Source organism: Delphinus delphis, chromosome 10 (assembly GCF_949987515.2).
Source record: "Delphinus delphis chromosome 10, mDelDel1.2, whole genome shotgun sequence".
Taxonomy (NCBI): Eukaryota; Metazoa; Chordata; class Mammalia; order Artiodactyla; family Delphinidae; genus Delphinus; species Delphinus delphis.
The window spans coordinates 14,550,983-14,563,715 of record NC_082692.2 but is presented as its reverse complement, the minus strand read 5'-3'; the positions used below and the strand labels follow the sequence as shown (position 1 = coordinate 14,563,715).

Sequence of the window (12,733 nt, the reverse complement as noted above, 5' to 3'; positions counted from 1 at the left end):
CTAGCTTCTCTGAAGCTTTACAGTATGGTTTCATTCTCTTACATTTGTCTTGGGTCTGTTTCTTTCTTCTTCTTATTTTTTTCTATCTTTTTGAAATTTGGACTAGCAAGTGAGCTCTTTGCTATCTGCTTCACTTTCTTTAAGGTACCAATCACCATTCTTCTAAATTAGAAAGATTTGCATAGTTGGCACTGTATTATTTGAGGGCTTTGCAAGACGTGCAAGTATTCTCTTCTAGAGTCTCATGCTGTGAATATGCCCTTGTTTCCCCAAGTTAATCTTGCTGCCTGTATCAGTTAGGACGGTCAAGCTTAGGCTGTGTTGACAATTCTAAAATCAAAATGGTTTATGACAAGTTAAATCTCTTGTTCCCGTTCCATGTCACCTGTGGGTCAGCTATGGCTCAGCTTCACGTTATCATTATTCCATATCCCAGGCTGATGGACCTGCCTCTATCTATAACATTGCCTGTCTCAAGGGAAAAAAGAAAAGATACATGTTATTCTTACAGTTTCTGTTCTAAAGTGACATATGACACACTTTTACCACTTTTCTTTGGCCAAGACATTCATGCACATGGCCACCCCTAATTTGAACAGGATAGAGTTGCATAATGCCCTGGTAGGAAGGATCATGCATCATAAAATCTACCACAATCCATCCTCCCAGTCACCAAATACTGAGTTCAACACCACCAGATAGACAGGTCCTTTTATTTTTTCCTTTAGTACTGTAATGATACTGTTCCATTGTCTTTTGGCTTTTGTAGCCTCCAGTGATAAGTCAGCTGTCTTTCTTATCTTTGTTCCTTTTTGTCTTTTTCTCTGGCTATTTTTACAATTTTCTTTTCATTATAAGTTTTCAGCAATTTAATTATGATGTGCCTTGGTGTGTTTTTCTTAGTTTCCTCTACTTTGCGTACAATGAATTTTTTCAATCTGTACATTTCTAATTTTTATCACATTTGGAAAAATTTTGGTCATCATTCCTTCAAATATGTTTCTTTCCCCCTCTTCCTTTTTTTTTTTTTTAATCTCTAGGATACCAATTACACATATGTTAGATTGCCTGAGAGTTTCCTAGATCACTGGTGCTCTATTCTTTTTCTGTTTTTCATTCTTTCCCCCACCCACTTTCTACTTCATTTGGAAAATTTTTATTGCGTTTTCAAGGTTTTCCTGCAATGTCTAATCTGACATTAATCCAAACCAGTGTATTTTTTTTCCTGCAATGTCTAATCTGACATTAATCCAAACCAGTGTATTTTTCATTCTATGCATTTTATTTTTAATTTTTAGAAGTTTCATTTGACTCCTTTTATATCTTCTACCTTTCTCATCATGTTCATGCTCTCCTCAATCTCAACCTTAATGAGCAAATATGGAGCATATTTATAATAGTTATTTTTAACATCCTTGTCTGTTAATTTGATCATTTCTATTACTTATGAGTCTGAATTACTGATTGATTTTTTTATGGGTAATATTTTCCTAAATCTTTGTATGCCTTTCAATTTTCTTTTGTATGTAGGACATTGAATTTTATGTTGTGGAGTGGAGGATTTTGTTGTATTCCTTTAAATGGTGTTGACCTCTTTGTCTGGGATTCAGTTAGATTACCTGGTCTTACTTTGTTTCTGTATAGGATTGCTTTGAAGCTTTGTTAGGTTAGGTCCAGAGCAGCCTTTATTCTAGAGATAATTTCACCCAACAACTAAGATAATTTTCTTCTAAGTATTTTACCCAATGCCTCATTTATTATGAAACTTCACGAATCTGACACAAACAGAAACTACTCTCAGCCCATGGTTAGCTTCAGGAATCGTTCAGCCTACTTATTTCCAGTGGTTCTTTTGCCAGCTTTGGATAGTTTATTCTCATTCATGAGCAGATTGGTACTCTGCCAAAGACTCAAGGGGACATCTCTGCAGATCTTTCAAGCTCTGTCTTTGTGGAGCTTCCTTTGCTCCAATATTTTGGCCTCCCTAAATTCCAATCAATGTCTCTAAAACTCAGTGAGATTCCATGGCTTTAATCTGCTTCCTCTGTCCCTGCACAGCAGAGAGTATACAGGCTCTAGGTGGTAAACTGGGGCAGTCATACAGCTTACATTGTAATCAGGGATAATAATCATGTGCTATCTGCCATGTAATGTCTGATAACAATTGCTTTATATATGCTGTCTGGTTTCTTAGTTGGTTAGGGGGAGAAAGCAAATCTGGTCCTGTTACTCCCTCATAGTCATATCCAGAATATTCTTACTTTTCATTTAGTACAAGAATGACTTTAACTATACAGGCTATGTCACTGTGCTTGTGGTTGCTGTGTTTTATTTGAGAACGCTGATGAGCGAGAGGGGCATTAAGTATTACCCCACAGGGTGGGGCTAGCATATGTGAAACATAGTTCATATATACTGTCCATCTTGAATAATGAACTGATACTTATTAGTTAAGGAAATATTTTCAGGCCTCAAAAATGAGAAGTTACATTTGCTTGAGATGTTAATATGAATATTCCCATGTGCAGAACTCAATCCAACATAGTGGGTTTTGAACGCCATTCAAATTTTGGGGGGGAAGAAAAGATATGTAAGGATAGGGAGTTTACACATACCAAGCAAAACTTGACTTTTTAAAATAAGATATAATATAAAGGCATGTAAACACTTTGGCCGTATTTTGATAACTGTCCCTAGGTGAATTTAAAAATGTACTGTTTAAATATTTGTCATGACCAAAACTTGGATAATTTTATCACAAAATTTCGTTGAAAAAACCTTCCCAAAATTGCTGGCTCTGTGAAACATTTGAAATGTTCATTTACAGATGCCAACTATTTCTCTACATACCAGTGGTCTCAGAGAATATAAGCCTATGCTTATGGCAGACAGTTTTAGAATTTTCCCTGCATATGTATTAGTTTTCATGCAGACCAAACAAAAATAATAGAAAGCAAAGGGAAAGTAGATTTAGTATGTATCAGGACCCATTGTCAATCATGTCCTGTATTTATTTGTCTGTTTGTTTTGTCATCAGATATATTTTGGTGTGAAACTTTTTAACGGGTAATGACTCTCCAACCATGTTATACTTTGATAGATTCTGGGCTTTTTGTGTAAAATGTATCCTAAATTTAAAACATACAACAAAAAAGCCTCTTGTTCATAAAACAACCAAGACAGATTTTTATCAGTTATATAAAATAGAGTCAAAATGTTAGTATTTGCTTATATATTCCTAAATAGATATTAAAGAATGATATCACCAACACCAAAATGTTTGAACAACATGAACCTCGATTAAAATTCACTTTTCTTCTGATGAACTGCCCAGATTTCAACAAAACCTTCACCCCCAGCATATAGCTAAAGCAATCATAGTATTTGAAGGTGCTGGCATGTTTTTGTTTTATTCCTGATTTTTTTTTCATTACTACTCAGGAAGAATAGTATGCCAGATTCAAATATATGAATATACTATTTTAAATTGTCTGTCTTTGAAATTTTAACTGCTTTTTTGTAGTTTTGAAATTAATATGCATGCTTCTGTAACTAACTTGATATATTTACAATCTTTTAAAATTTTTCTTTCAAATGTCACTGTCATTCTGTATCTAAAATACCATAGTTTTTTCTTTCTCACAGGATAAAGATATCTTCAATTGATTTTACATATTTTTTTAAATTAAAGAAAGTCATTTATGTCAAAAGAGCAAAATGCATGTAATATTTATTATATCCAGCATTAATATCTCCTTTGCCATTATGTGCTGTTACATAATGACATAATGGAGGGATTATTTTCATAACTGATATTATATGTCCTACCTAAAGGCCATAAGATTTCTCTTATGGCTCCAAAGATATTCCTGCTACCCGTTACTCTAGTCTATTAGGCATCGTAATTATGTAATTAGATGTTCTTTAAAGACTATCTCAGGCACCCCATAGATTAAAATGGTTCCTCTGAAGCAGTTACCAGATCTGTTACGTAATTACATAATTAAGTTCATGTAGTAAAAATCTTAACCCTTCTAAAAAATGAACAGTCTGCAATGGAGCAACAGATGACTTTGATTGCAAACTGGAAGTGGAAAGAAAGTGGTAATATATCCAATGTCAAAAGTAAAAGTCTCTCAATACTAATTTTTATATTGAGATCTCATCCCTCAAAAGAAAGCTCAAGGGAGTTGGATCTGGCCTCTCAATTGTCTAGAACATTGGCTGATGGTTTCATTAGCAGCATTTCAAGAGAATTTCTTCTCCATAAACTTGTCAATCCACCTTCCTCAGAAATATTCATAAACTCAGTATAGTTAGGGGGCTACCAAAAAGATAAAACAGTGACTATAAAATACTAAATAAAATGAATGTTCTTCATATTGTCATTTAGTGTATTTTAAGTCAATTAAATTCTGCTACATCCTATGTAGCTCTAGTGTATAATCTTAAATTCCAATTACTTATATGTATTTGCAAATTAAATAACAAAATGAAATCTGGAGTTAGTACCCATCCCAAAGCTCACAAAGATAATACTTTTTAAAAACACCATTAGCACAGAAATACATAGACATTATGTTACTAAATTACCCAAATACAAAATCAATGTATGTGAAATATATCAACACTGCCCTCCGATATTGGCCCCCCCATACTATATGAGACACAAACAAAGATCCATCCATCTATAGGGGAATAGACATTCAAGGCAAAAAGTCAATTAACCCTTAATTTGTCCTTTCAAAACACCCTATCTTTTAGACTCCACAAATCCCCAAGTCACCTCAACCCTTGACTTGCATACTGTACCAAACTGATTCTTAATGGCCATTTTACCAGGTCTCTTTTAATTCTCTCTACCACCAACCCCATGTTAAATTTTACATCCTGTTCATTTCTTAATTGCTTCTCACCTCTCCATTCTCATCAGTTAATTTGGAATGTTGTCTTCTATGACTGTATTTCCACTTTGAAAAAAGCTATCCGTGACAGCTCCAATGTTTAATGGCTGCTAATTTTTAAAGAAGGAGTATTTCAAACCAAAGAGCTTGTGTTTCCTCTGTATTAATTCACTGTATTGGTTTTCTACGGTGACACAACAAACCATCCTAAAGGTTAGAGAGGCTTAAAACCATGATTTATGATTATCCCTCCCGGTTTATACCATGCTGATGGAAACTTCAACAGCTACAACACCTTTGGAAAGAAATTTTTACAGTATGTTCACCCTACTTGACCCAGTCATACTACTTTTTGGAATTGAGATAATTCAGAAAATATACTGAACTACAGAAAAACCTTTTCACACAAAGATGTTTATCCCAAGATTATTTTATGGATGAGGGAACTAAGATTTGAAGAAGCTGAATCACTTCCTTGAGTTTGCAAAAACAGAGGAATAAGAATTGGAACTCTCACACTCTGTCTTCACATTCTTGCATTCATGACCTTGCTATACCACCTCTGATGAAAAGCTTTAGCTTAAAAAAAAATCACACACACACTATTTTAGAGAGAATACAAATGCAACTAGTTTACAAAATAAAATATGCAGGAAGCAGCAAGACTGGAAGAATATAAACTAAAATACTGATAACAGTTGCCTTTAAGTGGTGATACTCTGGGTTGTTTTCCCTTCTCCTTTATATGTTTTTAAGATGTTCTAAAATAAAAAAGATTTTTTTAGTCCCATAGGGGAAAGGAGGATTTTTTTTAATCCTGAGCTGCTATTCCTTTTTGTGCAGATAAGGACCCCAGCTATGTGCATATCTATCACAAATAACCTGGGGATGTAGAATTTTAACACAAGCTAGTAACGTTGGAATTAAGAAAGGAACCTGGGGAGATCCTTAAAAGTTAGAAAGACAAATGCTGCCTTTCACTTGATAAGTGGTAAGCATGGAAAACATTCTTTCCAGAATGAGGATTATTTAAATAAAGGTGTCTGGCAGAAGAAAGGCTCCAGGGGCTTTGTCAGCAGCCAAAGTGCAGGGGATCACAGAGTTCCTGGAGTTCTGCTGAGTCAGATTTACCAATGCCTGGAAAGAACCAAGACAGCAGAAGCTTTTCTGATATAAATTGCAGATTATGGACGAGGTATGCAACTGGATCTAGGTTTCTTGTTAATCATAATTGATTGATTGATTGATTAACTCTTGCACTAAGCTCTACATAGATTCAACAATATAAATTGAATAAAATATTTATGTTCACTTTTATTAAAAATTAATTTTGTAAACAATGATATATTGAAGGGAAAGCAGGCACATCCTTATTTTCTCACTGAGTACATCTGACCGTTTCAGTCTCCAAGACCCCAGCCTTGTGGTAGTTTATCTGAACAACTGACAACGTAACATACGTAGATCTGTGGTTATTAGCCTTACAAACCCAAATCTCTGTTGGCAGCAAATATCACAGAACTGTAAGTAACACAGTGATTCAAGAGGTTCCTTTCACTGTCCATCCCTGTATTTGCACTTCCTTCTTTAGTGACTAAAAAGGGCAGCAACAAGGGGAAAAGGTAACTTAAAAACGAATAAGCAAGAGCTCATCCCAATTATTAGATTTCCCCTTTCTTTTCAAATGAATTTTTGAAACAAAACCAAAAGAAAACCCTAGCCCTGTAGCATTTCAGTAATTTACTAAGTTCTAAGGTAACTGACATTTTTTTAAAAAAAAAGAGCTTCACATAAACTTAATTGACTAATTATAGCAGGGAAAATGTGAGAAATTATACACATATCCAGAAAAGTCCCCATCAAAGGAACAGAAAAAGAGTAAATAGCCCACTGCCTGCATTTCTTCTGGCTTGTCCCTTTAATCTTCTATTTCTTCTGTGAATTGCTATTTAACTTGATTTTCACCTGTTTCCTTCAAGAATTTGGAAATCCAGGTCTAAAACCTTCAGTCTATATAGAAATATGGTACATTCTATGGTGTGCCATGATACGGTACACATTCACAAAAACACAGAACCGGCTTAGCATGCTTCTACACTGGCTTCTCATACAATCAATAAAGCTCATAAAGCCTTTGTTCTGGTCTTTGTTTCATCCAGACCAACTTTGCTATACAGATAACTCCTAAAAAGTCAGAAAGATTGACCATTTATTGAGTAAATAGCATTCTAACTACAGTGAGAATGTATTGATTGCTTACAGTTTACAACTTATTTTACATAAATATTTTATTTAAAATATAATCTCCAAGTTGGTTCCAGTATAACTGGCTTAGTGCCTTCTTCAGGGATACAAAGGTTGCCTATAGTAGTTTCCCAGGCTTGTCCCTCTAGTATCTCTGGGGTTGGTGCCAAAACCTAATTAACACTGAGCAATTTGAATTTTAGACATGAAAGGAAACTTGGACACCAACAAAATCTGTCTTGTAAAGACACTGTTGCTTCTCTGAGCTGAGGAAGTTTAATTATTGTTGCTTTTCTCAGAGCTTGCAGCATGATTGTGATTATCCTTAGTAAATTACAGCAAATATCTTCCTTTCCTTGAAGATGAGTCCCTTCACTATTCTCTTATTCATCATCCACTTCCAGCCCTTTTCCTCCTCTCCAACAAGGTCTCCCCACCCTTCAAAGTCAAGCTCAATTAATTCTTGACACTACTGTGGCCCTTTTTCATCATTCCATCCAAAACAGATAATTCGTTTTCTGAACTCTATGGCATTCAATATCCACACCGTCTGTTTGGGTTGAATTGTGTCCTCCAAAAAGATATGTTGAAATCCTAACTTCTGGTGCTTTTTAACATGACCTTATTTTGAAATAGGGTCTTTGCAGATGTAATCAAGTTAAAATGAGGTAATTAAGTGGTCCCTCATCCAATAGTATCGGTGTCCTTATAAGGAGAGGAAAAGAGATATACAGGGAGAATACCATGTATAGACTGAGGCAGAAAATGGAGTGATGCATCTGCAAACCAAGGAGTGTCAAGGATTGCTGGCAATCACCAGAAGCTAGAAGAGAGAGGCACGGAACTGACTCTCCCTCAGAGTCGCTCAGAAAGAACAAACATGCTAACACTCTGAATTCAGACTTCTAGCCTCCAGAACTGTAAGAAAATAAATTTCTGTAATATCAAGCCATCAATTTTGGAGTCCCTTGTTATGGCAGCCCTAGGAACTTATATACCATCCACTTGCAACCCTTTCTTTCCATGTATCACCTGGTTACCTATCTAAGTCCATGCCTATATCCTTAACTTAAAAAAAAAAAAATTCCTTAGAGAGAAACCAGATCTTAATCTTTTATTGTTATACCGAGACTATCTCATATCTATGGTAGGGTTGCCAAATAAAATACAAGACAGCTAGTTAACTGGGCATCCTGTATTTATATTTGCTAAATTGGGTGACTATAATTTATGTACAAAAGAGATGATCAGTAAATACCTAAGAAAAAAATGGATGAATTCCTAGTTTATCAATTTTATGAAAAGTTCTTTCTTAATATTTATAACAATCAATCATCAACAGGTATACACTGAGAAACTTTAACCTACCTTCTATTAAACTTTGGTGGCCCACACCTGGAATATTGATTAAGATATTATAAGGGTACATCAGAAGTAGAGAAGACCAAAAAATAACAATTATGATGGTCAGAAATATAAAGGCAGGTGCCATTGTGAAGACAGGAACTCAAGAATTTCAGACTCTGCCATTTGTAAAGGTTGAGTTGAAAGATTCATTATCAAAATCTAGAATCATAACAGATACATTAGTGAAATGATTAGTTCACCAAATCTATAAAGACTAGGCTGAGAATGAAACTAATATTAAATGATTACTTTTCTATTTGTCATGCCTTTACATACATTAATTCATTTCACCTATGTTAGGATGTAGGTATTATTACCCCTGTATTTCAGAGATGAGAGAACTAAGGTTTGGAGGGCAGAGTCAGAATTCAAACCCAAGATGCAAGACCTATGCTCATTCCACACTCCCAGATTGCTTCTCTAAACCTTTCTTCCCTGAGCAGTGCAAATTAGAAACAATTAAAGCAAGCACATATTTACTAAGTAGATAATACATATTAAAAACCCGTTGATGCAGAGAGCAGCCTGGCAGCAAATATAAAGTGATGCAAAATTTATGGATAAAGTTATGAGTTAGAAAGCCATTAGAGGAAGAGGACTCACACAGAACTCACCTTTAAAATTGACATCAGAAGCTACTAGAACTTCTAGAACACCTAGCTAAATTGACTTGGGGTCCATTTCAGGATGACCTTGTCCATACTCCTGTGCAAATGATCGACTTAATACAAGTCCATTTACTTCATTACCATTTAGCATTTTGGGGAGCTATAAAAGCTGAATCGTGTATTGTAAAGAGCACAGTACTTATAATGATGGAATCTCAGCCTGCTTCATTCTGTTACTTATTAGATGTGTGACAACAGAATTAAGTCACAAGCAATGACTTAATTGGCTCAGTTTCCTCCTTTGTAAATAATAGACTGCTTTCTAAATTCCTATCTAGCAAACACTTATACTATATGCTGCTTTTTTTTCATAATTATATCAGTGCTTTTCAACTGCTGTTTCCCCTACATCTTAAGCAAAATGCTTCTTTTCTTTACGTCTTTGTACTTCATTCATTTATTCTATAAACTGGTCTCCTACTCTATGTCAGGCACTGTGCAAGGCACTGGGATATAAGTGATAAACAAGAGAGACAAGATCCTTACTTTTATTAAGATTAAAAATTAAGATTAAGGGGGACTTTCCTAGCAGTTCAGTGGTTAAGACTTCACTTTCCAATGCAGGGGATGAGGGTTCGATCCCTGGTTGGGGAGCTAAGATCCCACATGCCTCAGGGCCAAAAAACCAAAACAAAAGACAGAAGCAATATTGTAACATATTCAATAAAGACTTTAAAAATGGTCCACATCAAAAAGAACTCAAAAAAATTAAGATTAAGAAAAAAATAAATAATTAGAATGGTCAGAATTAGGCAGATGTCATTCTCAAGAGACCCTAAAATAATAAATAATTACAATTTTAATAAATGTTTTGAAGGACAATTATAGAGTCGTGAGGAACTATTTAACACTTTAACTTGATTTAAGTCTCTAGGGTGAAGGAAAACTTCCCTGAGGAAATTAACATGTAAATTTAAACTTGAAGGGTGATGAGAATTTGGCAGATAAAGAGGTTGAGAAAGAGCACTCCTAATAGAAAGAACATCAAATGTGAAGGCTCTGATTCAGGGAGGAGTTTGGTACTAAGAGGAAACAAAAGAGGTCAACACAATAAAGTGTAGTCAGGGCAAATACAACAGTTTAAGATGTTGCTGAACAGTCACAAACGGAGAACCTGGAACGCAGAATGCAGTTTAAAAGTATAGAATGGACAAGGCTTACATGCTTATTAAAATATACTCTCTTTGAGGGTGCACTGGAGTTATCCAAACAGAGGAAGGTAGGGGGGCATTCTAGGCAGGGATGAAAACATGCAAAGCCATGAAGTTTAGTTGGGATAAAAATAAGCTATTTTGAATTCAAAAAGTCATGGTTACATCAAAGGATACAATCAACAGAGTGAAAGGCAACCCACAGAATGGAAGAATATATTTGCAAATCATATATCTGATAAGGAGTTAATATCCAGAATATGTAAAGAATTCTTACAATTCAACAACAAAAAACAAACAAGTCTATTAAAAATGGGCAAAGGACTTGAATAGACATTTCTCCAAAAAAGATAAACAAATGGTCAGTAAGCACATGAAAGGACACACAGCATCACTAATCATTAAGGAAAAGTAAATCGAAACCACAATGAGCTACCACATCACACCTGTTATTTGGCTATTTAAAAAAAAACAACAAAATAAGCACTGGCAAGGACGTGAAGAAATTAGAACCCTTGTGCACTGTTGGTGAGAATGTAAGATGGTACAGCTGCTGTGGGAAACAGTATGGAGGTTCCTCAAAAAAAATTATATGAATTATCATATAATCCAGCACTTCTGGGTATATACCCTACAGAATCCAAATCAGGGTCTCAAAGAGATATTTATGCACCCATGTTGGTGGAAGGAACCCAAGTGCCCATCAACAAATGAGTAAATAAACAAAACGTGGTATATACATACAATGGAATATTATTCAGCCTTTAAAAGGAAGGAAATCCTTCATTCCCCATGTTACAACATGGAAGAACCTTGAGGACCTCATGCTAAGTGAAATAAGCCAGTCATAAAAAGACAAACATTGTACGATTTCACTTACATGAGGTACCCAGAGAAGTCAAATTCATAGAGACAGACAATGACATGGTGGGTGCCAGGGGCTGGAGGAGAAGGGAATGAGGAGTGGTAGTTTAATGGGTATAGAATTTCAGTTTTTCAAGATAAAAAAACGTTCTGGGGGCTTCCCTGGTGGCGCAGTGGTTGAGAGCCCGCCTGCCGATGCAGGGGACACGGGTTCGTGCCCCGGTCCGGGAAGATCCCACATGCCGCAGAGCCGCTGGGCCCGTGAGCCATGGCCGCTGAGCCTGCGCGCCCGGAGCCTGTGCTCCGCAACGGGAGAGGCCACAACAGTGAGAGGCCCGCGTACCGCAAAAAAAAAAAAAAAAAACAAACAAAAAACATTCTGGAGTGTTGCTTTAGTGAACTGTACACTTAAGAACTATTAAAATGGTAAATTAAAAACAATACTCTTTCCTGTTTGGAATAGATTACAAAAAGGCATGAAGGAATAACAGGAAAACTATTTTTTTCTGCTACCTTTTAGGTTAGGCATTTTTATTTTCTATTTTGTCTCCACTATCAGCTTATTGTTTGTAGTTTTTTGCTGGTTGTGCTAGGGCAGGAGTACCCAACCCCCAGGCTATGGACTGGTAGCGGTAGCAGTCCATGGCCTAAGAACTGGGCCGCACAGCAGGAGGTGAGCAGCGGACAAGCAAGCGAAGCTTCATCTGCCGCTCCCCATCACTCACATTACCACCTGAACCATCCCCCTGCTCCATCTGTGGAAAAATTGTCTTCCATGAAACCGATCGCTGGTGCCAAAAAGGTTGGGGACTGCTGCCCTAGGGTTTACAATATATATCTTTAATGTAAAAGAGTCTATCTTTGAATGGTACACTGTTTCACGTATTGTGTAAAGACCTTAGAACATTATACTCCAAAATCCTAAATTGTCACACATTTTAGTTTTGTGATATAAATACACAACACATTGATAGTCCTCTATTTGTGTAGAGAACAATTAAAACGAAGAAAAATTTACATTTACCTCAAATATGCCATTTCTTATACTCTTCATTCCTTCAGTGTAAATCCAGGTTTCTGTATGATATTACATTCCTCTGCCTGAAGTCCTTTCTTGAACATTTCTTGTAGTCTGCTACAATGAATTTTCTCATATTTTGCTCATCTGAAAAAAAAGTGTTTATTTTTCCTTAATTTTTGAAATATATTTTCCCTAGGTTTCAAATTGCTGGTTGAAAGTTTGTTTTTAATTTAGCATGTTAAAGATGTCAATCGTCATCTAGATTCCATAGTTTTTAAAAGATAATTCTATAGTAATTCTTTTCTTTGCTCTTCTGTATAAATGTTTCTTTTTTCTCTGAGTACTTTCTCTTTCTCTTTGATTTTCAGCAGTTTGAATGAAAATTGCCTAGGAATGTTTTCAGGGAAGAGTACTATTTAGCTGGGTGTTTTCTGAGCCCCCTGGATCTATAATTTTTGTGTCTTTCATTAATTT

At 35.6% G+C, this 12,733-nt stretch overlaps 1 protein-coding gene across 3 annotated transcripts in view; it reads right to left on the bottom strand.

Moving 5' to 3' along the window:
• The window catches only part of RNF144B (ring finger protein 144B), a 610,854-nt gene that overhangs the window by 224,359 nt on the left and 373,762 nt on the right, over positions 1–12,733 (bottom strand). For all 3 annotated transcript variants that reach the window (XR_009520985.1, XR_009520984.1, XR_009520983.2), the window contains one exon: positions 12,263–12,403. The gene's annotated coding sequence lies outside the window, so the exon portion shown is untranslated. The remainder of the gene's footprint in view (positions 1–12,262; positions 12,404–12,733) is intronic.